The 26,973-nt window shown below is 38.7% G+C and overlaps 1 pseudogene; it reads left to right on the top strand.

Moving 5' to 3' along the window:
- Nucleotides 1–4,253: 4,253 nt before the first annotated feature.
- LOC118855834 lies at nt 4,254–4,941 on the top strand (annotated as a pseudogene).
- The last annotated feature ends 22,032 nt before the right edge of the window (nt 4,942–26,973 follow it).

Genomic DNA, 26,973 nt, shown 5'->3' with positions numbered 1-26,973 from the left:
ACAATGTTGATTTATAGTGAGTTCATTGCCAACTAAAATCCTCAAATCTTTTCCACATGAATTGTTGCCTATCCATGCATCCCACATCCTGTACTTGCGAAGTTCATCTTTGAACTGTGTTTATACATTTATTTCTATTTTTCTTATTAGATTTGACTCATTATTCTAGCTTTTTCAGAACCTTTGAATCCTGCCTGTCAGCAAATGTGTCCTTCCAACTTAAAAGGAGGCAATATGGTACTGTAGGAAGAATATTAGACCTCTTTATCTTTTAAAGCTTTTGAAAACCTAACCCCAGCCTTTCTTTGCAGCCTCACTGAGCATCACTCTCCTTCCCTCACTCTGTAATCCAGCAAAATTTGCCTTCTTTCTGTTCCTCAGACAGACCACTTCATCTTCCATTTCCATGTCTTTGCACAAATTGTCCTGCAGTTTTAAATGCACTCTCTCATCATTTCTCTCTTGGAATCTTTATCTTCTCTCGAGACAAAGTTTAAGAACCACATTGTACATGAAGCTTTTTGTCTGAAATATCTTGTACAAAACTACTTATTTGTATTTGCTTCTTTTTAAAATGTATTTATTTTTGATATTTTTTAAAGTTTTGAGTTCCAAATTCTCTCCCTCCCTCATCACCGCTCTGTGCAAAGAATATTTCCATATTAGCCCTGTTGCAAAATAAAATAAAGAAAGAAAAAAATAAAGAAGGTGAAAAACAATATGCTTCAATCTGTGCTAAGAGTTCAGCAGTTCTCTCTCTGGGAGTGGATAACATTTTTCATCATAAGTCCTTCAGAATTGTCTTAAACCATTGCATTGGTAGAGTAGCTGTCTTTCACTGTCAATCATTATTATGGTATTGTTGTTACTGTATATAATATTCTCCTGGTTCTGCTCACTTCACTTTGCATGAATTTATGCAAATCTTCCTGAGTTTTCTGAAACCATCTACCTCATCATTTCTTATAGCATGATAGTATTCCATCACAATCATATAACAACACAACTTGGTCATCCAGTCCGCAACTGATGGGCATCCCCTCAATTTCCAGTTTTTGGCACCACCAAAAGAGCTGCTATAAATATATGTAAATATTTTCTTTGATCTCTTTGGGATACAGACCTAGTAGTGGTATTTCTAGGTCAAAGTATATGCATGGCTTTATAGCTCTTTGGTCACAGTTCCAAATTCTTCCCCAGAATAGTTGGATCAGTTTAACAAAATGGGTTTGTTATCCCCTCCAACATTAGTCCTTTTTGGTCATTTTAGCCAATCCAATAGGTGTGAAGTTGTAACTCAGAGTTGTTTTAATATTAATTTCTCTAGTTATTAATGCTTTGGAGCATTTTTTATATGACTATTGAAAGCTTTGATTTCTTCCTCTGAAAACTTGCTGTTCATATCTTTGACCATTTATCACTTGGGGAATGGGAAAGGGTCTTACATTTATTTTCTTAATATTTATTCTGTATATACATACATACATATATACATATTATATATGTGTGTATATATATATATATATATATGTATATATATATATATATATATATATGCTTCTTGTCTACTCCATTAGAATTTAAGCCCTTTGTGAGTAAGGATTATTATCATCTTTTTATTTGTAACTCTAGTCCCTATGTATAATGCCTGGCACATAGCAGGCTCTAAACAAATTATTTTTGGTTGATGGAATACGAAAATAATAGCTATCATTTATAAATCACTTTAAAACTTATAAGCACTTTAGAGATTTTATTTTATTTGATCCTCACAACAACCCATTATTATCCCTTTTTACAGGTAAGGAAACTGTCCTCAAAGAGGTTTAGTGGCTTACCCAACATATTACTGGCAAGATTCAAACTATGTCTTCCTACTCCAATCAGTCAACTTGCATTTATTAGTCCCCTATATACTCTGCTACCGAGCATTTCTAGTTTATCTTATTTATTAGCCATACTGTGCATATCAGCATCAAAAGTTCTGATTCTATTCTTGGATATTGTCTTCTGTGAATTACCAGTCCTCTCTACTGATATTTTTTCATTAACATTCCTTCTACTCTTTCTGGCACATGGAAATATACACATTCACGCATACATAGAAGAATGATAGGGACTGGTCTGGACCTATGATTTCACTGACATAACTCCTAGATGATGAAAATCAATCTACCATTATAAGTCAGCACCCTCTCTACAATGTTAGAGTGTTATTTAGAGCACTGAGAGGTTAAATTTCCTCAATGTCATATAGTATATATATAAGTCTCATGGACAGGTTTTGATCCTGTGTCTTCCTGGCTTTGAGGCCAACTCTATCCATTAAAGTCATGCTGTCTCTCACATATAACATTTGACTGATTGTGTCTGTGTGTGTGTAACTATCTATCTATATCTATATATACACATATACATATATATTATATATGCATAAAGTTTGTACCTAGGGCAGCTAGGTGCCACAGTGGATAAAGTTCCAGGCCTAGAGTCAGGAAGATTCATTCTGAGTTCAAATCTGGCCTCAGACAGTCACTAGCTGTGTGACCCTGCGCAAGTCACTTAACCTTGTTTACCTTGCTTCCTTATCTGTAAAATGGGAAACCACTCCAGTATCTTTGTCAAGAAAACCCCAAATGGAGTCATGAAGAGTCAGGCACAACTGAAACGACTGAAAAACAAAAACAAAAAAAAAATAAAGTTGTATTCTTCTCCCTTTATTTTCAGTTTAAGGCCCTCTTCATCAGATTCACATGACTCTCTGAAAATATATTAGGTATGCTTCATTTCTTTTCAAGACCTCATTGTTCTTAGGTCTCAAAGTGATCCAGAAATCTAAATCCTGTTCTCAGAAAATGTTATAAGTAGCTCTTCAGCTTCTGAATTTCCTTTCTCTTCTGAAACCCTTACTTTCATTCTACAGCAGTGACTAAAGACTATCTGTGTCCTTAGGGCATTTGGTTTATTGTCCAGTACTTCAAATATACTAACAATGATTTTTCTGTTCCTTCATAGAGTGTCATCACCTTTCGAATCACCAGAAATGGTTAGGGGGTCCTCAGATTTGATCACTCTCAGGACTGCCTCAGTATGATTCATTAAGAAGGCATTAACCAATAATGCTCATCTCTTCTTCCTTTGACCAGTAATAGTTGATCTTTCCCTTGGTGGCATGGGCCCATATAATGATTCCTTGGAACAGAGGAAGCACCTCCTCCTCCTCAGAGGCTCTAACACTTCCCTCTAGGGAAAAGTATCACATCAACTACATAGCTGCAAACACCCAGGGATGTGTCCCTGCATCTGTGTGTTATATTTTCCTCCACATTCCCAAGGGCAGCTAGGTGGCACAGTGGATAGAGTGCCAGGTCTGGAGTCAGGAAGACTCATCTTCCCGAGTTCAAATCTAGCTTTAGACACTTACTGGTCCTGTGACCCTGGGCAAGTCACTTAACCCTGTTTGGCTCACTTCTTCATCTATAAAATGAGCTGGAGAAGGAAATGGCAAAGCACTCCAGTATCTTTGCCAAGAAAACTCCAAGTGGGGTCACAAAGAATCAGACAGACACAACTGAACAACAACAGCAACAGCTTCTAGTTTTGGGCAGCTAGGTGGCATGGTGGATGGAGAGTATCATACCCAAATTCAGAAAGATTCATCTTCCTGAGTTCTAATCCATCCTCTGACCCTTACTAGCCATTTGACCCTAGGCAAGTCACTTAACCCAGTTTGCCTCAGTTCCTCATCTCCAATATTGCATAGGAATCTGAAATGTAAGATCTAGGAACCAAGGTAAGCTGGATGTGGTCATACAAAAGACGGAAAGAATAAACATCAACGTCTTGGATGTCAGTGAACTCAAATGGATGGGAATGGATGAATTTAATCCAAGTGATCATTATATATACTACTGTGGACAAGAATCTTTTAGGAGAAATTGAGTAGCCCTCATAGTCAGTAAAAGGATGAGAAAAGCAGTACTGGGGCATAATCTCAAAAATGACAGAATAATATCTGTTTGAATCTAAGTCAAACTGTCCAGCATCACAATAATATATATCTATCCTCCAACTACTGATGCCAAGGAGGTCCAATCTGATCAGTTGTATGAAGACCTACAATATATTTTAGAAATCAAGTAGGAAATCAAAAGATAATTAAAACAGGCAACCTAGGCCTTTGAGTACAAAATGAAGCAGGGCAGATGCTAACAGAGTTTTATTAAGATAACTTGCTGGTAGAGAAGGACAAGATGGCTGTGGCAGCTGCTGCTAGGGCTACTCTGCTGCCCGTGGTGGCAGTGGCTGCGACTGGGATATCAGCCCCACTGCCTCAGCCCCACGGGTGAGTCGGCAGCAACAAGAACGGGTTGTTGAAGAAATAGAAGATTGATGATAAACCTGTAAAAATTCCTAAGTGGGATGGATATGTGGTCAAAAATTCTTTGGATGATTGTGCCTAAAATGTACTTCTAGAAAAGTACAAGTACATGGAGAATTTTGGTTTGATTGAAGGCCACCTCATCATCTGTATAATCTCCTATTTCTTTGCCATTGTGGCTTTGGTCTGGGACCACCTTTTCAGCATCCAAGCCAGTCCTTGCCTTATGTGTCATATCCTATTTCATCATGATGGGGATCCTGACCATATATGCTTCATATAAGGAGAAAAGCATTTTCCTTGTAGCATACAGAAAAGATCCATCTGGAATGGATCCTGATGATGTTTTGCAGCTCTCTTCCAGTCTTAAATGGTTTGATGACAAGTACACTCTGAAGCTGACCTTCATTAGCAGGAAAACCAAGCAGCAGAAGGAAGCAGAGTTCACTAAATCCATCGCTAAGTTTTTCGACAACAGTGGGGTGCTGGTCATGGAGGCCTATGAGCCTGAGATCTCCAAGCTCCATGATAGCCTTGCCATGGAGAGGAAAATGAAATAGCCCTTCCAGGAGCAGTCTTTTTTTCTGCTAGGATCATACTGACCACATATACACAAAACAAACAACAAAAACAAAACATAAACAAACACCCTACAAGCCAGAAACTAAAACAGATAGAGTAAAAAAAATGTTTAAAATATCTCATGTTTCGTCATGAAATCCTAGTCCCTTCTGGATAAATAGGATTTTCTAAAGCGGAATCAGGAGCTAGGAGCTAGTGTTGAGCAAGGGATATAGGGGTCAGAACCAGTTGGTATGGCTGCCTTGCTCTAACTTGTCATTATAAATTGCTCTCTGACCTTTGGGATTGATTGGATTGAAAAACTCTTGTCTTATCAAGGACTTTTGGAAGGAGTTTTTGCTTGAAGCTCCATAGACTTCCTCCTTTGTATCTGGCAGTGCTCATACCACACAGCAGCTTCCTGCCATGCCTGCCCCTTCCTTTTAAGTATTTTAACCTGGTCCCCATAATGCTGACTGTTGTACCTATCTATTATTATTATTTTATGCCAGGCCCTGCCTCTTTCAGGGATTTAGGACAAAATGTTTTGGGATATAACAGCTTCAATCACAGCCCTACTTTTGAGTTTTGTATTTATTTGACTGAATTGGGGGGGTGTGATTTTAAAAAAGTAATAGTACACAATACCCATTGCTTTAATTTGTTTAATACATACCAGGGGAAGGAGACATCCTCCTTTTGGATATCAGGTTTTATGCTCTTGACCAATCAAATCAGTCAATGGCATTTTCAGTTTGCTTTATGTTCTCTATGGCTTCCCCCCTACCCTTGCCCCACAACTTTCCAGTTTCTGTTCTGTGTCCCTAATTAACTGCCATTTTCTAAATGAATTTTTTCAATAAAAAGAAAGAAGAGATACAAAAAAAAAATAACTTGCTGGTCATAGCAAACACTCTTTTTCTGCAACCCAAAAGGAGACTAAACATGGACATCACCAGATGGTCAATATTAAATCAGATTAATTATGTACTTGGCAACCAAAGGTGGAGAAGCTCTATATAGTCAGTTAAGACAAGACCTGGAGCTGACTCTGGCACATATCTTGATCTTCTTATCACAAAATTCAGACTCAAATTGAACAAAGTAGAGAAAACCATCAAACCACATAGGTATGACCTAATAAAAATTCTTTATGAGTATGAAGTGGAAATGATGAATAGATTTAAGGAATTAGATCTGGGAGATAGAATGCCTGAAGAACTATGGACAAAGAATCGCAATATTGTACAGGAGACAGCAACAAAAAACCTTCCAAAGAAAAAGAAGAGTAAGAAAGCAAAATGACTGTCTGATGAGACTTTACAAATAGCTAAGGAAAGAAAGAAAGTCAAAGGGAAAGGAGAAAGGGAAAGATATACCTAACTGAATGTAGTGTTTCAGAGAATAGTGAGGAGAGATGAGGAGGCTTTCTTTAATAAGCAATGCAAAGAAACAGAAGAAAACAATAGATTGGGAAAGATAAAAGGTCTCTTCAAGAAAATTAGAGATATCAGGAGAACTCTTCATGCAAAAAATGGACATAATAAAGGAAAATTGGTAGGGACTTAGAATTAGAAGAGATTAAGAAGAGGTGGCAAGAATATACCGAAGAAAGATCTTAATATCACTGATAACTGTGATGGTGTGCTTACTGTTCTAGAGCCAGACATTCTAGAGAATGAAGTCAAGAGAATCTTAGGAACAACGCTAACAACGAGGTCAGCTGAGGTGATGGAGTTCCAGCTGAGCTATTTAAAGTGATGCTGCTAATGTGCTGTGCTCAGCATTCCAGCAAATTTGGAAAACTCAACAGTGGTCACTGAATTGGAAAAGATCGGTTTACATCCCAATCCAAAAGAAGGGCAATGCCAAAGAATGTTCAAATTACTGAACAATTGCATTAATTTCCCATACCAACAAGGTTATGTTTAAGATTCTGCAAACTAGGCTTCAGTGATATGTGAACCAAGAATTGCCAGAAGTGCAGACTGGTTTTTGATGAGGCAAAGGAGCTAGGGACCAAATTGCCAACATTTGCTGGATTATGGAGAAAGCAAGGGGAAAACATCTACTTCTGCCTCATTGACCACACTAAAGCTTCTGACTGTGTAAATTACAACAAAATATAGTAAGTCCTCAAAGAGATGTAACTTGTCTCCCAAGGAATCTGTATGGAAACCAAGAAGTAACAGTTAGAACTGAACATGGAACAATTGATTGGTTTAAGATTGGAAAAGGAGGACAACAAGACTGTAAGTTGTCACCTTATTCATTTAGCTTATATGCAGAATGCATTATGAGAAATTCCAGGCTGGATGAATCAAAAGCAGGAATTAAGGTTGCCAGGAGAAATACCAATGATTTCAGATATGCAAATGATGCCATTTTTATGGCAGAAAGTGAAAAGGAATTAAGAAGTTTCTTGATGAGGCTGAAAGAGGAGAGTGTAAAGGCTGGCTTGAAGCTTAACATAAAAAACCCTAAGATCTTGGTCTCATCACTTCCTGGAAAATAGAGGGAGAATAAGTGGAAACAATGTCAGATTTTATATTTGTGGTTTCAAAGATCACTGCAGATAACAACTGCAGCCACGAAGTTAAAAGATGCTTGCTCCCTGGAGGGAAAGCTATGGCAAATATGGTCAGCATACTAAAAAGCAGAGACATCACCTTGCCAACAAAGGTCTATATTGTAAAAGCTATGATTTTTCCAGTGTCAATGTATGTCTGTGAGAGTTGGACTATAAGGAAAGGTGAGTGTGGCAGAATTGATGCTTTCAAATTGTACTGATACAGACTTTTGAGAGTCCCTTGGATAGCAAAGAGATAAAATCAGTCAATACTCCATGAAATTAACTCAGATTATTCACTGGAAGGTCAAATACTAAAGCCAAAGCTTAAATATTTTGGCCATATCATGAGAAGATAGGATTCATTGAAAGAGATCTTGTTCTTGGGAAGTATCGAAGGCAAAAGGAAAAGAGGACAGCAGAGAATGAGAAGGATAAATAGCATCATGGAAGCAACGAACATGAATGAGTCTGGACAGGCTTTGGGAGATAGTGGAGGATAGAAGGGCCTGTCATACTATGGGTCATGGGGTCATGAAGAGTAATACATGACTGAACAACAACAACAACCAAATACCAGTGACTTTGCATCATGTACTATCTATTCTTTCATCTTAGTTGAAAGATCAGATATTTTGTCTCGTCTATGCTTCTGTATCATGTCTTAAGATATTCTCCAGATAACATCCATCACAGAGTGCTAAAATAATTTATTACAAAATGCAATGAACAGATAAAAGTAATTTCCAAAGGCACTATGGAACAAATTCAACAATAACCTCATATAAAATAAAATAGTAACCACAGATTTTTTTTTAATTTAAATTTATTTATTTAACATATTTGGTTTTCAGCATTGATTTTCACAACAGTTTGAATTACAAATTTTCTCCCCATTTCTACCCTCCCCCCCCACTCCAAGATGGCTTATATTCTGGTTGCCTTGTTCCCCAGTCACCCCTCCCTTGTATCACCCCCCCTCCCCTCTCATCCCCTTTTCCCTTCCTTTCTTGTAGGGCAAGATAAATTTCTACGCCCCATTGCCTGTGTATCTTATTTTTTAGTTGCATGCAAAAACATTTTTTGTTTTTGAACATCTGATTTTAAAACTTTGAGCTCCAAATTCTCTCCCCTCTTCCCTTCCCACCCACCCTCCCTAAGAAGTCGAGCAATTCAACCTAGGCTACACATGTATCTTTATGTATAAGCCTTCCACAATACTCATGTTGTGAAAGGCTAACTACATTTTGCTCCTTCCCAACCCATCCCGCTTTATTGAATTTTCTCCCTTAACCCTGTCCCCTTTCCAAAGTGTTTGTTTTGATTACCTCCACCCCCATCTGCCCTCCCCTCCATCACCCCCCCCCTTTTATTTTTTTTTATCTTCCTCCCTCTTCTTTCCTGTGGGGTAAGATACCCAACTGAGTATGTATGGTATTCCCCCTCAGGCCAAATCTGATGAGAGCAAGGTTCACTCATTCCCCCCTTACCTGCCCTTTCCCCTCCTCCCACAGAACTGCTTCCTCTTGCCACCTTTATGCAAGATAATCCACCCCATTCTATCTCTCCCTATCTCCCTCTCTCACTATGTTGCTCTCTCATCCCTTAATTTCATTTTATTTCTTTTAGATATCTTCCCTTCATCTTCAACTCACCCTGTGTCTGCTCTCTCTCTTTTACATATATATATATATTCATACACATATATATATACACATACATATAAACACATATATATATATAAAAACACACACATATATATACACATACATACACATACATTCATATACACATAGATACATACATACATACACATTCACCTATATATATACGTAAACATATATATCTATACACACACACACACACACACATATATATACATATATATATATACATATTCCCTTCAACTGCCCTAATACTGAGGTCTCATGAATCATACACATCATCTTTCCATGTAGGAATGTCAACAAAACAGTTCAACTTTAGTAAGTCCCTTGCAATTTCCGTTTCTTGATTACCTTTTCATGCTTCTCTTGATTCTTGTGTTTGAAAGTCAAATTTTCTATTCAGTTCTGGTCTTTTCACTGAGAAAGCTTGAAAGTCCTCTATTTTATTGAAAATCCATATTTTGCCTTGGAACATGATGCTCAGTTTTGCTGGGTAGGTGATTCTAGGTTTTAATCCTAGCTCCATTGACCTCCGGAATATCGCATTCCAAGCCCTTCGATCTCTTAATGTAGAAGCTGCCAGATCTTGGGTTATTCTGATTGGGTTTCCACAATACTCAAATTGTTTCTTTCTGGCTGCTTGCAGTATTTTCTCCTTGATCTGGGAGCTCTGGAATTTAGCGACAATATTCCTAGGAGATTTCTTTTTGGGATCTATTTGAGGAGGTGATCGATGGATTCTTGCAATTTCTATTTTGCCCTGTGGCCCTAGAATAGCAGGGCAGTTCTCCTTGATAATTCCTTGAAAGATGGTATCTAGGCTCTTTTTTTGATCATGGCTTTCAGGTAGTCCAATAATTTTTAAATTATCTCTCCTGGATCTATTTTCCAGGTCAGTGGTTTTTCCAAGGAGATATTTCACATTGTCTTCCATTTTTTCATTCCTTTGGTTCTGTTTTATAATATCCTGATTTCTCATAAAGTCACTAGCTTCCACTTGCTCCAATCTAATTTTTAAAGTAGTATTTTCTTCAGTGGTCTTTTGGACCTCCTTTTCCATTTGGCTGACTCTGCCTTTCAAGGCATTCTTCTCCTCATTGGCTTTTTGGAGCTCTTTTGCCATTTGAGTTAGTCTGTTTTTTAAGGTGTTGTTTTCTTCAGTGTATTTTTCAGTATTTTGGGGGGTCTCCTTTAGCAAGTCATTGACTTGTTTTTCATGGTTTTCTCACATCCTTCTCATTTCTCTTCCCAATTTTTCCTCTACTTGTAACCACAGATTTTAAACATACATGTACAGCTAAAGCAAGAAGCATCAAATGTAACAATTAGCATCCAGCTTTTATAAAACTTTTAAATATGTGTGAGATGAAGATGATGCTTTAAAGCAAGGAAGAAATGAAAAACATGTTCCCACCTTTAAATCTATGCCTTTCATTTCTGGATGGGCAAAAATGGCTATGAATTGTTTCTTTCATTTTATCCTCTCATCATAGTCCAATGAGCATTATCATGGTATAGCGAATAGAGAGCTTGCTTTGGAAACAGGAAGACCTATATTCAGGTACAATCTCTGACACATACTGGTTGTGTGGCACTAGGCCACACTTAACTTCTTGGTGCTATAGGAAATTCTCAAAGAATATACATTTCAGAGAAGGTGCCAACTGGCATTGGAAGGGGGGAGTTTCTTCATTAGGGATCCTGTTATCAATGAAATTACAGGTCCAAGCCCTAAGACTCCACCCCACCTACCTAGAGTTGTATGGTGGAAATGAGAAGAGAAAGGGTAAAGGCTTTGAGTAGATTATGTGAAAGCATTTTTAAAGGTATAAAATTTTAAAACTGTGAAAAACAAAATACTTTTTTTTTCTTTTGCTTTTCGGCAGGGCAATCAGGGTTAAGTAACTTGCCCAAGGTCACACAGCTAGTGAGTGTGTGTCAAGTGTCTGAGGCCAGGTTTGAACTCAGGTCCTCCTGACTCCAGGGCCAGTGCTTTACTCACTGAGCCACCTAGCTGCCCCAAAACAAAATACTTTTATTATTCTTTCTCATTATTCCCTACAGCTCTGGCAGAGGGTAGATGACGGCACTATGTCAATCAAGTGCTATTTAAAAATATTTTGAAAAACCTGATAAAAATCAAAATGAAGAAATTAATTTGAACATTCTTATAGCATTCAAACAAATGTTTTGAAAATATGAAATTTAACTCTAAAAATATGTTATCTCAACAGCCCTCTACAATCCACAGAAAATACTTAATGCCAGTGACTCCAACCTGCATTTAGAAAGTATTTTTTTTAAATATAAAGTGATTCCATGATTTCTCAGATTCTAAAGTCATTTATAAGTACTTCCTATCTGCTGAGGATACAAAAATAGATATGACAGAGAACTTGCCATCAAGGCACTTCAAATTTAATAGGTGGTAAACTAACTGAATACAAATAATTATGATACAAAGGATAGTGGAATAAGTTCAAAGTAAACATCTAACACTTCCTCAAAGTGCTATAAGAATTTTGAGGAAGGGGGAGGACAAAGGTCAAATAATGCTTCATGTAGGATTATTTAGTTTTTAGTTTTGTATCCCCAGTACCTGACCCGTGGCAAATGCTCAATCAAAGCTTATAAAATTGAATGGAGATGGCATCTGAGAAAGGAATAGAATTCCACAAACACATTTGCGGGGAGGAAAGCAAAAGTACATTGCAAGGAAGGGAATTACATGAATGAAAGCATGGGAGGATGATAAAGAGTAAGATGAGCACTGGGCAGTGGGAGGAGTCCAGTTTGGCTATTATATATATAGTACATGAAGAGTAGCATGAAATAAGGTGAGAGAATGTATGTAAGGTCAGGAAGTGCTTCATTTTTACCTTGTATTCCTAGTGACAACATGCTTGATACATTGCAGGTATTAAGTAAATGCTTTTTAATTGCTTTGTAGGATCCTGAAATTCCAGGATCAGGAATTTATACTTTATTCCATAAGCAAAAAGGATCTATTTGAAAGTTTTTGAGTAGAGAGACATTATCAAAAGTGAAGAGTCCTAAACATGAAAGGAAAAATGCTAAACTGAACTCAAAACAAATAATTAAGCTATGTTTTATCATATGCATTAGCCATCATATAAATATACTAATATACCTTTATTTCTTCAAAATACTTTGCTACTTCAACAGATCTATGATCTCACTGAAGTGGGTATTCCTTCCAGCGATGCAGATAATAACTCATTTATGCTTGCCCTTCCTGTGTGACTCAAGTATATGCCATTCCATAAATCCTCCACAGGGTATCCACTCAAACTGCTGAGGGCCATCCTCTACATCTCTTGATATTACATGGATACCAATGGACCTCTGAACTATTCATAAAATCCAGAGGAAGAGTCGTCCATAGGGCAGGAAGTACTTCTGAGTACTTCCAATATGTGAATTTCAGGGATGTAGTTGTAAGGGCAAGCAAAGGGGGACTTTTTGTTGTCTTTTGTTTTGGAGTGCTGAAGCACTAAGGCAATTGAATGCCTTTGATTGAGTCTTGTCTTTGTTTGTAGAAAGGCCCATAGCCTTTTGCTAATTAGGTTATGAGAGATGTGAAATGCTTGAGAGGTGTAAAGTGCTCTGCCCTTGAAGAAGTGTATATATACCCTGAGGTTAGCATTTTGTTTGGGGCACACTCATTGGAAGAGTGTGGGTGTGGAGACTCTGGGTAGACATTAAGGAGCCCCCCACTCCCCCGGCTTTGAAAACCCAGATGTTGGTGCTTCTGTCTCTGGTAACTGTGTATGTATTGCTTTGGTCAGACAGATTGAAGCCTATCTGTTGATTTGTGTTATTTTGCTCTGTTTATAATTTCTGTTTGTATTTGCTCTGAAGTTCAGGGTGCTGACTTTTTTCCCCTGAACTAAGTGAATTATATATGTGTGTTTAATTAAAGTGAGATTGTAAACTCCTTAAAGTTTCTTTCCTTAGAAAAGTAGACCAAAGAACCTGTGCTAGCAGCCTTCCTTGTGCTGGTGTTATTGGCCTTACACAGCCACAGTAGTGGCAAGTAGCATTGTTGTTACAGTAATGAACTTCCATGATGAAGAAGTTTCTATGTCATGGCAGAGAAAATCTGGAAATTCATTAGTGCAACCTGGAAAAGAATTCACCTTTAGGATGAAGAAATTAGTGATATGTAGGATTTATTTTCCTACGATTACAGAAAAATAGTTAGCAGCAGCAGCAGCAGCAGAACTATCTTTCTGAGTCCTGCTTCGACTGAGTGAAATGAGAGTGAGGCATTTCAGGCTTTCCCTCATGTACTACAGACCATACTGCCTGCTATCTCTGTTCCTTTCTCTCACACTTCTTTTAATAATCTCAATCAATTCTTTGCCACTTATCCCTTAGCCAGAGAAAGGTCTTATGAACTTCAGAGGTCTGGATGTTTTCCCATCTTTCCATCACCTTCTCAGCCATGGCAGACAGGTAACGGTATCTGCTTCTGGACCCAAGGACAGACTGGATAAAAATTCACAGTTCTAGAAATAGACAAATGGTGTTATATCATACCTGTGGAGCACATCTCAAGGACTCCAGCAGTGGAACTTCCAGAAGTTGTTAGTTACCCCTTTTGCCACCTGTGCTCTCTAAGCTTAAGTTCATATTTCCCTGGAGACTTTATATACTTGTATGAGAAACTGGCATAGAGTTTTGGGAGGAAATTTTTGCCAAATGTTTTTGCTGTACCACCTTAATAAATATGTCTTTCATTAGTCAAATGATACCATAGAGCTAATCACTGAATCAATCATAAAAATAACCAAGTGAGTGAAAAACATTGATTGCCCAGATTTCAACACTTATTTGGAGGAGCTTGTCAGTTTGTACATTCCATGACAAACAGTAAAAATGGGCCACAAGTTAAGCCCAGAGTTGAACAAGAATTGGAGATGAGATTGCATTGCCTTCCCCAAATTGCCACACTCCTCTACTGACCCCCATTTTCTATAAAAGCAAAGGTTCAACTTTGTAGTATTAACATTCTACTGGTGTTGCTATCTGGCAGCAAGATGTTGACTGGACTATGATAAGTATCAGTCAGAGGTCAATGGAGGGGAAAATGAGTGTGAGAAGGCTGCAAAATGAAATCAACAAGGAATTTTAAATAAGATTCTTAAAATATGTGATAAAATAATTGAATAACAAGAAGATGGGCTGGCCATGTAGAAAGAAGAAAGGATGACATGTAGGCAAAATACTACACTTTTACCCTTCCAATGTCTGAAAAAACTGAAGAAGGCATTTACCACATTAGGCTCACTCCCTATGGGTAATTCATGGGAGAAAATGTACATGCTAGAAAAACATGGAAGGTATGTAGGAGATTAAAGCCCTATTTGAGTACTGTGCATATTCTTGCTAATTGAGTGCTAAGGTCAGGTGGTTTTTTTTTCCTTCTTATTTGGTATCCAACAAGCCCAATTAATTGAGAGTAAATATGGTATTATAACCTTTATAGAAAATAGTTAGATATCTTTGGGGAGGGGGCTGAAAAAAAGCTTTTAAGTCAATCTTTCCCCCTCTTCTTAAAAAACTCAAATTATTAAGACAACATATGAGCTGGAGAGAATCGTACAATTCGGCTCCCTCATTTTAAAGAGAAGGAAACTGAGGCACCAGAGAGAGGAAGTGACTAGCTGCAGAAAAAGAAGCTCATTTAGCATTTATTGAAATTGAGGCTGATCAACAGTGGAGTCCAATGCAGTCCAAATGATATACCAATACAGTATTAAAGCTAGAAGGAATCTTAAAGATTATCTTATCCAACAAGTTCATTTTACAGAAGAAGAAACAGATACCCAGGGCTAGTGTCAGAGCTAGGACTAGAACTTTGGTTTTCTGTAGTCCAGTGTAGTGTACTTTCAGCAAAGTTGCTGAATTTTAATTTCTATATGACCAGGGTTTGCTTAGGGTACTTCACCAAGCACTGGCTCTTGATCAAGAGAGTCAGTTTGAACATCAGAACAGGAAGCAGAGTCCCTTTGGTTCTCTTCGGGTATACTCTGGTCAGGAAGTCACCCATCCTGTTAAGGGCAAACTTATTGGAGAGAAGTAGAGGTTTCCAAATGTACCAGCCTATGGCTAAGGGTGAACTGGATGAACTATCCTCTCCTCTATTCTTTATTTTTTCCTTTTTTCTTTTCAGAGTGGATATCTCTATCTATCCAAGGGCAGATCCTAATACCAATTATCATGGAAGGTTTAATCTGCCCATTTTTTTTAATATGAATGGAGCAATATTCCCTCCTCCTTGGGCACAGTGGTGTTCTGCTCATGAGAGTTCACTTATTTTTGTGAGAAATAGTGTGGATACCCCATCAGCTTGAGGTCTACCGCAGCTCAGCCCTCCCAGACTCAAAAGATCCACCAGCTTCCCTGAGTAGGAGAAATTATAGGAATGAGAACCACCTCCTTCCCCTAAAACCCCATCCCATTCCTACCAGCCCTGTCTCTACTTTCTCCTTCTCTCCAAAGGTGGAGCTGTAAAGCTCTTCTGGCAAGCACCTGATCACCTACACTAGCATGTCATGCGGCTGTCACCAGGCTTACTCAAGCCACTTTAATTTCTTCCTTAGAGTAATACAAAGACTGTCAGAGCCTTCTAAATTTTCTGATCACAGCCAAAGTACCTACTAGCTTGTTATGGTTATAACTTGGCCTAAAAGGAAAGGAGCTAATGAAGTTTATTGAGGAAACATTCAAAGCATGGAAGAACTATTATTACATGCTGGGAATCATTAAAATGATGAGTGGTCCTGGAATCAGATATCTAAAGATTTAACACACCTAGAAGTCATGTTAAAACTATAGCTATTTTGTTGTGTATATTAAATAATTCCAGGCCTCTCTTTTAAAGTGGGACTTGTCCCAGACAATTTACAAAGGACAAATTGTTCTTTATGCTTCAAATATTTTTTCGTAATGCTTTTGAATGAAAGCAGCCAGTTGTCTTACTAAACAATGTGGCATCGGGTCAATCACGATGAAACTTGATAATGTCACATCAATAATGTGACATTTCATGATGCCAACAGTTTGGAACAAATTGTCAGATGGAGAGAAAGTGATTTGTATTAACAGGTAGATACTCTGAGCAAATATTATTTTATCAGGTTGCAGCCCTTGACTCCAGCTTTCAGAAGCCATGCGCTTACTCCAGTTATGCCCTTGACAGACACTTTAGTATTTCAATTGAGCGATATAGTTCCTTAAAAACAAGATGTCATGCATTGTTCTTTATAAGTAATAGGATAATAAGATCCTTGATGCAGAGCTCAGAAGTCATCTGTCCTCACACTGCCCTCTGTGTTACAGATGAGAAAAAATGAATCCCAGAGAAATTAAATGACTTTCCTAAGGTGATATGAGTAGGAAGTAGTAAGCAAATCAAAATACTTTGAGTCTCCCAGTGCAAAAAGTCTAATTTCCACAGGAAATTATTAGTAACCTCCTGCTTTCCTCACTGAGAACTGTTATAGATATTAGGGCACACTATTTCTGTAATAAGCCAGAACTTTCTCTGCCTTGGAATTTTTTTTTTATTTTAAGCAACAAATATGCTTGGTGGGTTGAACTGACAAGAGTAAGAAAGAAAGGGAGGTATTTAGTAAGGATTAGCAAGGCCAAGAATAATAACGTGACATAATGGACAGATAGCTGGCCTTGGATTCAGGAAGAACTAAGTTCACAATCTGCCTTTAACACATGCTGACGCTGAGCAAGTCACTTCACCTAATTTCATTGTCTCAGATAATTGCAAGATTCTAAATTGTACAACAGATGCCTGTGTGTATTTGTAGAGGGAATTTACTAACCAGGAAATCCCTATATCAATGACATAAAAAAGAGATAGAGAGCAGAGAGAGAGAGACAGAGACAGAAACTGAAATGGGGGGGGGGAGAGACAGAGACAGACAGAGAGATGGGGAAGGAGGGAGGGAGCAAGGCCGAGAGAGAGAGAGAGAGAGAGAGAGAGAGAGAGAGAGAGAGAGAGAGAGAGAACAGGAATATTTCTAGCTCAGTAGCAAATATACAAGTCTAACAAAATAACTCTATAAATTGTGAATATAAGTATTAAAAGTAAACCTAAAGATATATAGCAAATATTCATGAATAAATAAGGGTACTGTGTTACTCCTTACTTCTCTTGAATTCAATAAAGCCTACAAAATTATTTACTTACTATTTGCAGAGACTGAGAGCTGACAGACGGATAGTTGTTTCTCTCTCTACCAGGTATGAAAAGCAAAGCTTGTACCCATGTTTGGGGTACCTCTAAAGGCTTCCTGTAGAAGAGCAGAGCTGTTGTGAACACTGCTTCTCTATCCTTGCTTTCTCTGACAAGGAAAAAGGAGAAGAGACCAGGAGAACTGTTTCTTTGCCCTTCAGGAGAAAAAGTAAGGAAAACTAAGAAGTACAAGTTCACTCACTACTTTCTTTGTCTACCAGGAAGTGGGTGGGGGCGGGGGGGAAGTGCAGGAGAAAGAAAAAAAGAACCTTTTTTATACCCAAATAGTTCATATGCCTCAAATCAAATTCTTTAGATCATCCTTCTAAGGAAGATCTCTTGCTGGCTGGAAATGCCTTCTATACATTTCAAGCTCTGAAGGTAGTCAGTGTATGGCTAACCCCCCACCCAACACCACCCCGCTTCTCAAGGGGAAGCTAATTTTGAAGCACTGAAATCCTGCTCTTTCACCAACAGAAAGCGACTGACTTAATCTATTCCCATGATTTGTTAGAACATTCTTCTGGCTTAAGTCAAGTAGGGAAGGTTTGATTTAGTGTGCTCTCCTTTCCAAACAGCTAAAAGGTAACGGTGTCAGTTTTAATTACACTATTACCAAGAATAACTAATCAGGCAGGCTCCTAACACCTAAAAACTTTCATTAATCATATATTATCCAGTCACAACTGTGATTTAAACACAAGAAAGGAAAAATTAATTCTCAGGACTAGCGATCTAGCACCTTGGCTAATGAGGCACATCTAGGCTGAGGCCACATGGACTAATGACTTGTACCAGTCCCTATCCTGGCAGCCCACATAATCAGCTTCTGCAGCTCAGAAACTAAATGAGGGTACTCAGCTCAGAAAAAAGCTACACATTGCCAGAAGTAGGCAGATGTCTCTGCATACTAAAAGGGGATGAGAGGGTAGGTCAGAGAATTCTGTGTATTTGACTGGAATGCCCTAAGCGTGGGACCACTAAAGGATGCTAAAGTGATAAGAAAATGTTTAGATAACTAAAACTTGAGCCCTGTCTCAGAAATATTGTTGCCTTCCATCAAATAGATATTAATAGGAAAAACAGCTCCCAAATTGTGGGGAAAATGATGAGGCCTACAGGACTGACTCAGTGACAAGAAATTTTTAAAGATAAGCAAGCTGGATGTGAACAAACTTACACTGGCATTAGTTGGCTAGCAGGCAATGTAATCTAAGAATGTGTGTATAACATTAAATGCAGATACATTGTGAGCTGATTACAGTGTATAGCTATGGCCATTTTCTTATTGATATCATTGGCATGACTCTGAGGTTTTCACCATTTATAATGGAACAATAATTTTGTTCTCCAACAATGACAAAGGCTTCATGCCTTCAGATTAAATATAGATTACTTCAAGGGTGGTAGTTATTCATGACTGGTGCAGCAGTATAGTTTCCAATCTGACACAACTATGTAAATATTGCAGGAAGCCATTGTATAACAGTGTCAGCAGTATCTATTATATACTCTGATGAGGCAATATGAACAACTTGCCAAGAAAATAATATGAAATGCATTTTATCTCTTATACAAGTAAATGGTGAGTCAAAGCCATGAAGATCAGGAAAGCTACCTCCTCCCCTTCCCACTCCCCCCATCTCCCTAAGTATCTCCATCAGCAAAAAATTTTTTAAAAGTGGACTATTTGCTAAAAAATTTGAGTAAAAAGCGGAGATATTTTTAAGTGCTACCATAATGTCAAAGATATGGCTATTGTTACTACATATATGAAGAAAAGTGGGAAAAGTGGGAAAAGCCAACTAAGCTTTCTCCAAAATTTCTCATTTCCACAATCTTTGGTAAGAATTTTAGCTCATGGGGCGGAGCCAAGATGGTGGCTGGAAAGCAGGGACTTGTGTAAGCTCCCCCCACCCCAGGTCCCTCCGAACACCTATAAAAATGACTCTGAACAAATTCTAGAGCTGAAGAACCCACAAAATGGCAAAGGGAAGCAGGGCTCCAGCCCAGGACAGCCTAGATGATCACAGGGAAGGGTCTATCACATGGAGCTGGGAGCAGAGTGGAGCAGAGCCCAGCATGGGCCATTCCAGGACCAACCACACCAGGAGCCGGGTTGAACAGGTGTACCACCCTGAATCAGTGAGCTGTGGCAGTTACCAGATTTCTCAACCCACAAACGCCAAAGACAACAGAGAAGGTTAGTGGGAAATGCTGCTGGGACAGAGTGAAAGGAGTCTGTGGTTGGCTACCACCCTGAGGCAGTGGAGGTGATGCAACTCTGAGGCTGCTTACAGAGCTACAGCTGCAGTTGCTTCAGCCCAGGCCAACCTGGTGGGAGGAATTAAGTGGCAGATTAGAGCTGGAGCACACAGCTTGCTTTGCCCTGCCTGGATCTGGGCTCAAATCCTGGTTGACAGTTTTTCAGGGAGAAGGAGCGCTGGTGTGGCAGAGTTTGCTGTGTAGAAGTAGCTCTGAAAATAGCAGTGCGCCCCTCAAGCTTGGGACAAATTACTCTCTACTCTACAAGCAGTTGTATCCTGACAAAAAGCTCAAGGGTCAAGTAGTTGGCTGGGAACATGAACAGGCAGCAAAAACAGACTCAGATTCAGACTCAGACTTTGGAATCTTTTTTTGGTGACAAAGAAGACTGAAACATACAGCCAGAAGTCAACAAAGTCAAAGAGCCTACATCAAAAGCCTCCAAGAAAAATATGAACTGGTCTCAGGCCAAGGAAGAGCTCAAAAAGGATTTAGAAAAGCAAGTTAGAGAAGTACAGGATTGGGAAGAGAAATGAGAGTGATGCAAGAAAACCATGAAAAACAAGTCAATGATGTGCTAAAGGAGACACAAAAAATACTGAAGAAAATAACACCTTAAAAAATGGACTAACTCAAATGGCAAAAGAGCTCCAAAAAGCCAATGAGGTGATGAATGCCTTGAAGGCAGAATTAGCCAAATGGAAAACGAGGTCCAAAAGACCACTGAAGAAAATACCACCTTAAAAATTAGATTGGAGCAAGTGGATGTTAGTGACTTTAGGAGAAATCAAGAAATTATAAAACAGAACTAAAGGAATGAAAAAATGGAAGACAACGTGAAATATCTCATTGGAAAAACCACTGACATGGAAAATAGATTCAGGAGAGATAATTTTAAAATTATTGGACTACCTGAAAGCCATGATCAAAAAAAGAGACTAGATATCATCTTTCAAGAAATTATCAAGGAGAACTGCCCTGATATTCTAGAGCCAGAGGGTAAAATAGAAATTGAAAGAATCCACCAATCACCTCCTGAAAAAGATCCCCAAAAGAAAACTCCTAGGAATATTGTTGCCAAATTCCAGAGCTCCCAGGTCAAGGAGAAAATACTTCAAGCAGCCAGAAAGAAACAACTTGAATATTGTGGAAACACAATCAGGATAATCCAAGATCTAGCAGCTTCTACATTAAGAGATTGAAGGGCTTGGAATATGATATTCTGGAGGTCAAAGAAGTTAGGGTTAAAACCAAGAATCACCTACCCAGCAAAACTGAGTATCATGCTCCAAGGCAAAATATGAATTTTCAATAAAATAGAGGACTTTCAAGCTTTATCAGTGAAAAGACCAGAGCTGAATAGAAAATTTGACTTTTAAACACAAGAATGAAGAGATGCATAAAAAGGTAAACAAGAAAGAGAAATCATAAGGGACTTACTAAAGTTGAACTGTTTTGCTTACATTCCTACATGGAAAGATGATGTGTGTAATTCATGCGACCTCAGTATTACGGTACAGAATATACATACATATATAGATAGATAGATAGATAGATAGATAGATAGATATACACACACACACATATACGTATATATGGACAGAGGGCACAATATGAGTTGAATATGATGGGATGATATTTAAAAAAAGCAAAATCAAATTAAGGGATAAGAGAGGAATATATTGAGAGAGGGAGAAATGGAGAGATAGAATGGTGCAAATTATCTCACATAAAAGTGACAAGAGAAAGCAGTTCTGTAGGAAGGGAAGAGGGGGCAGGTGAGGGGGAATGAGTGAATCTTGTTCTCATCAGATTTGACTTGAGGAGGGAATAACATACACACTCAATTGAGTATCTTACCCCACAGGAAAGAAGAAAGAAGGAGATAAAAAGGGGGATGATATAAGGGAGGGCATATAGGGGGAGGAGGTAATCAAAAGCAAACACTTTTGAAAAGGGACAGGGTCAAGGGAAAAAATTGAATAAAGGGGGACTGGATAGGAGGGAGCAAAATATAGTTAGTCTTTTACAACATGAGAATTGTGGAAGGGTTTTACATAATGATACATGTGTGACCTATGTTGAATTGCTTGCCTTCTTAGGGAGGGTGGGTGGGGAGTGAAGAGGAGAGAGAATTTGGAACTCAAAGTTTTAAAAGCAGATGTCAAAAAAACCTTGTTTTTGCATGCAACGGGCAATAAGATATACAGGCAATGGGGCATAGAAATCTATCTTGACCTACAAGAAAGTAAGGGGAAAATGTATGGAGGGAGTGGGGTGAAAGAAGGGATGGCTGACTGAAGGGATGGCTGACTGGGGAATGGGGCAATCAGAATATTTGCCATCTTGGAGCGGGGAGGTGGGTTGAAATGGGGAGAAAATTTGTAATTCAAAATCTTGTGGAAATCAGTGCTGAAAACTAAAAATATTAAATAAATAATAAAAATGTTTTAAAAAATTAGCTCTTTTGGAGAAGTTGTACTGAAAAACTACCATCAATGGAGTGCTCTCTTCCCACGAAGTTGCAAAGAGCTTTGTCTATGTCCTTAGTCAGTGCTTCCCCAGTCACTACTATGTGGTATGATGGTAGTCCCTTACCATATCCCATGCTACCACACCCAGGATGCCATCAACATGTTGCCCTCCCTTCCCCAAAAGCCTACAGGGGGACAGGCCAACTCTCAGGGGATAGGCCCTGGCATAATTCTTTTCTAGGGTATGTAACAACAATGTTACTTGCAGCTACTGTGCAGGTGTAAGGCCAATAACACCAGCACATAGGAGGGCTGCTAGCACAGGTTCTTTGATCTGCTTTTCTAAGGAAAGCAACCTTAAGGGGTTTACAATCTCACTTTAATTAAACATACATATATCGTTCATTTAGTTCAGGGGAAAAAGTCAGTACCCTAAACTTCAGAGAAAACACAAACAGAAATTACAAGCAGAAATTATATAATCAGAGCAAATAACAAATCAGCAGATATGGCTTCTAACTATCCATAGCAATACATACTTAGTTACCAGTGAGAGAAGCACCAACATCTGGGTTTTCAAAGCCAGGGAGCTCTTTAATGTCTACCCAGAGTCTCATCTGGCAAAATCCACAGGGACACTCTTCCAATGAGTGATCCCCCAAAGCTAAAAGCTAACCTCAGAGTATATATACACTTCTTCAGGGTCAGTCCACAGAGGGCATCACAACCCTGTGACTCAAACCCATGTGACTGAGGCTTTCTTGTGACTTAAGAAGGTCATCAAAGACTTGATTAAAACAAAGGCAGGACTCAATCAAAGGCACTTGATTGACTTAGTGCTGAGAAGCACTCCAAAAGAAAAAACAGTGAAAAGTCCCACTTTGCTTGCCATTACAGGCTGCCACTGACTTCTCCCCTTCTATCAAGCTGTCTTCCTTATTGCAGTTGCCACACACTACTAGCCCATTCACTCCTCTGCACCATCCCATAGGTTAACTCTCCCCACTCCCTCCTGTTTTGACCCTAAATAAAGGAATTCCTAAAGATATATATTGCATTACATGAATTTAAATAGCAATGTAGAATAGAACTTATGATCATATAGAGGAAGATGGCAAAACCACAGACTTCCACAATAATTTGTCCTGTTTTATGTACATACATTTTTTCCCCTTAAGTAAATTTTAAACCCTTCTAGGGCAGAAACTGTCTCTCCAGCTTCTTTTAAATGTCTCTCCTGACACCTCATAATACAGTTTTCTGCACCAAATAAATACTCAATAAACTCTTATCAACTGAGTACTGTGCAGGGTAGAATAGCAGAAGTTTAAGTAGGAGTCACAAAAAAATGTGATCCTATTCCTCTTCACTGATGTCCAAATGGCAGGGATATATATTTAAGAACATGGTCATTTACAATAACATCTGCTTCATTCTCAGACTTCAAGGGCACAAGTTAATCTTAATTTTAATTATTCCAAAATGGTTAAGTAGGGCAGCAGGTTTATGATTTGCCTTCTCCAAGGATATGGCCTATTCGCCTTCTCTCTTGGAAGAGGAGAGTGACAGAAAGATCTTCCAGAAACATCAACATGAGAGAAAAAAGAGTCAGAGAGTGTCTGCAATTTTATTTCATGATGTAGCTTTGGCAGGGTTAGGCTGTTGTGGTGAGTGGATGGTTTGGGGATAAACATTCCCAAGGGATCTTTCCCTTATAGGAGATTTGTATAAGAGAGGCCATACTTCATTCCTTCCTCTTTTCCTTCTTCCCTTCCTTCCTTTTCTTTCTTCCTTCTTGCCTTTCTTACTACTGACTGATTGCCTTCTTTGCTCCTTCCTTCCTTCCTTTCCTCCTACCTTTCTTCTTTCTCTTTCTTCCTTCCTTCCTTCCTTCCTCCCTTCCCTCTTTCCATCCTTCCTGCCTTCCTCCCTCCCACCTTCTATTTTTCTTTCATTTTTCCCTCTTTTTCAAAATTGAACATTGAGAACTTCACTGCAGTTTTCCCAAGGGTGTTTATCTAATGGTTCGCTGCCCTGACAGAGAGGAGAAAATGTATCCTATATTGTGTCCTACCCATTAGTTTCTTCCCCACTTAAGCTCCAATCTCAGCCAAAGCTGAAAGTTATCATGATTCAGAGAAGGCCTTAGATTTATCACTAAAATTAATTTTCTGGATTGCCCATGTGGACCCTGCCACAACTCTTGAATCATCATCTAACATAACAAGATAAGGTAAAACATTCCTGATCGTGAGCTCTGGCATGAGAGCTCACACAATTCTGTACCTATTTTCATTTCAATAAGTATTTGTTAAGTATTTATCAGTGTGCTAGAAACTACAGATGCAAAGACAAAAAAAAGATTTCTTGTCGTCAACAACTTACATGGGATGAGGGAGGGAACAGGGGAGAATATGATATGTTCACAGATTAACAAATGAAAAATGTACACAAAATTAATTAGGTAATTTTGGGGATGGATGGGAAACTAACAACTAAGGCATTTGGGAAAGCCCTCTCTTAGAATGTAGAGATTGAATTCAGTTTTGAAGTGAGGTAAGGATTCTAAGATGAAGGGGTAAGGAGAGAGATGATGCCAAAAATAGGGAATAAACTGAGTGCAGAATGGTCAGAGGCAAAATACCAAATGCTGAGAAGGTGAAACAACAATATACAGAAGGAGCAGTGTATTTTACCAGCTTGGAGAGATAAATCGGAGCCAGATTATGAAGCATTTGAAATACCAAACAGAAGAATTTGCACTCTGTGCCAGAGGCAATAGGGGGCTTCTCAAGCTTCTTGAGCAGTAGGCGACATGGTCCAAGTTGTGCTTTGGGAATGTCACTTGCCAGCTATGCAGCAGTAGAGATTGGAAAGAGAGAGAATGGAGGCAAAAGAAATCAATTGGGTTTCTCTCTTTATGTAGCAACAGTTACAAACAAGTTATAAGAAAGTTCATTAAAAGTCTTGAGAGGAAAAAAAAACTGGACCTATAATTTCATCAGTATAAGGAGTCCCCAGTAAGGAGAAAAATTTAGCAGTCTCTCCCTGATATGGAAAGTTAGAACAGGAATTACTAAAGAACCAGTTCACATTTATACTCTAATAAGAAGCTGAGAATTATCCAAGAAAGATGGATGTGAGGCTTCCAGGAATTGTTACTAAGTATAGAGACAGGCCTAGAAGTTCAATAATTGTTTAGTTAAGCACTCCCAGAGAGATGTAAGGGCAGGAGTTATTGAGTTTTCTCAGTTCTTTAAAATTGCTTTCAGATGTGTCTCTTCCTTCCATTCCCTTTTGTACATGGTTTTGCCAATGGTTTCAGTTTTGTTCTCCTAGGCCTAATAAGCCTCAAAGATGGTTTTATTGCTTTTTAGGGAAAAAAAAAAAACTAATGTGGTTTGTAGATGCCTAAAATACTTGTTAAAGATCTTTGACCAGATAAATGGCCTTAGGGCTGTCATTAGACAGATCTGAACTTGAGGATAAAAAAATTATATATATTGTAGGCAACACTGGGCGAGAAACTTAGGGAAGGTAAAAGGAAAACATAGAAAGACAGCAAAAAGGAAAACAAGCAATGAGTCATGAACTGGCATTATGAATGCATGCCTGAATATAGTAGAAAATAAAAATAAAGATAAGAAATGCTGCTATATCTAATTCTGCTATTAGAAAGCAAATGATCTCTAAACAATCCACAAAGCAAAACACTTTCCCAACAATTCCTCCCTGAGAGTCCCTCCAGCCCTTCCTAGGAAAGAGTTGTCCGTTGACCATGGGGTAACATAGTGATAGCAATGTGAAAGGGGGAAAATATTTAATACTAATTGAGCCTACATAAGGTGGATGACTAAAAGTCTTCCAAGGGATCTTGGGATCTGTTTCAGATTATAATAAGAACAAGGGAATGATGGGCTAGCCTATAATGCCACCCCTGCTTCCCAAGCATTGGTCTCTTTTCTGAGGACTGTGTACTGTCATTGACCTCTATGCCAAAATCACATTACTGCCATCGTGAACTATAGGCCAGAGCACCACAAGCCCAAGTTGGTCCACAACGTTGATGAGGTCAGCAGAGGTCATGTAGGATGTTTTTGGACAGTTCCAAGGAATTCTAGCCAACTCCTAATACCTTTGGTGGTCATCCTCTTTGATGTAGAAACTCCTCCTGCTGCCAGTCAGCTCCACTGAGATGTCTAGGCACTTCCAACTCTCAAAGTCAGACAGTTTTGTTTATTTTTAGAAGAAAAATTGCCTACTTGCTCTTTCCATATTTTCCTTGTATCTTGCCCCCAAATACCTTTAAAAACCTTTCTACAGGGAGCAGCTAGGTGGCACAGTGAGTAGAGTACCAGCCCTGGAGTCAGGAGGACCTGAGTTCAAATCCAGCCTCAGACACTTGACACACTTACTAGCTGTGTGACTTTAGACAAGTCATTTAACCCCAACTGTGCTGCCTTCACCCCACCAAAAAAAAACAAGCCTTTCTATAACTTCTTTTCAAAAACTCTCTGATCTAACTGGACTGGGAAATTAACCATTCCTCAAAGACATTGAACATTCCTTCATTTGTGATTTGCTTCTGCAATGTCATTCCTTTCATCTGCTTTGTGAATCCTAATTATCTTTCAAAGTCTAGCTCAAGTATCAACTTACCTGTGCCCTTCCTTGATCTCTCCATATCCTTATACTTCCTGTACGTGGTCATCACTTCTATCTCAAAATTCCTATCTTGCATATCATCTACTACCACTTACTATATGTTGCCTTGA

The sequence above is a fragment of the Trichosurus vulpecula genome, chromosome 7, assembly GCF_011100635.1.
Source record: "Trichosurus vulpecula isolate mTriVul1 chromosome 7, mTriVul1.pri, whole genome shotgun sequence".
NCBI lineage: Eukaryota > Metazoa > Chordata > Mammalia > Diprotodontia > Phalangeridae > Trichosurus > Trichosurus vulpecula.
This window is presented reverse-complemented; position numbering and strand designations above follow the sequence as displayed.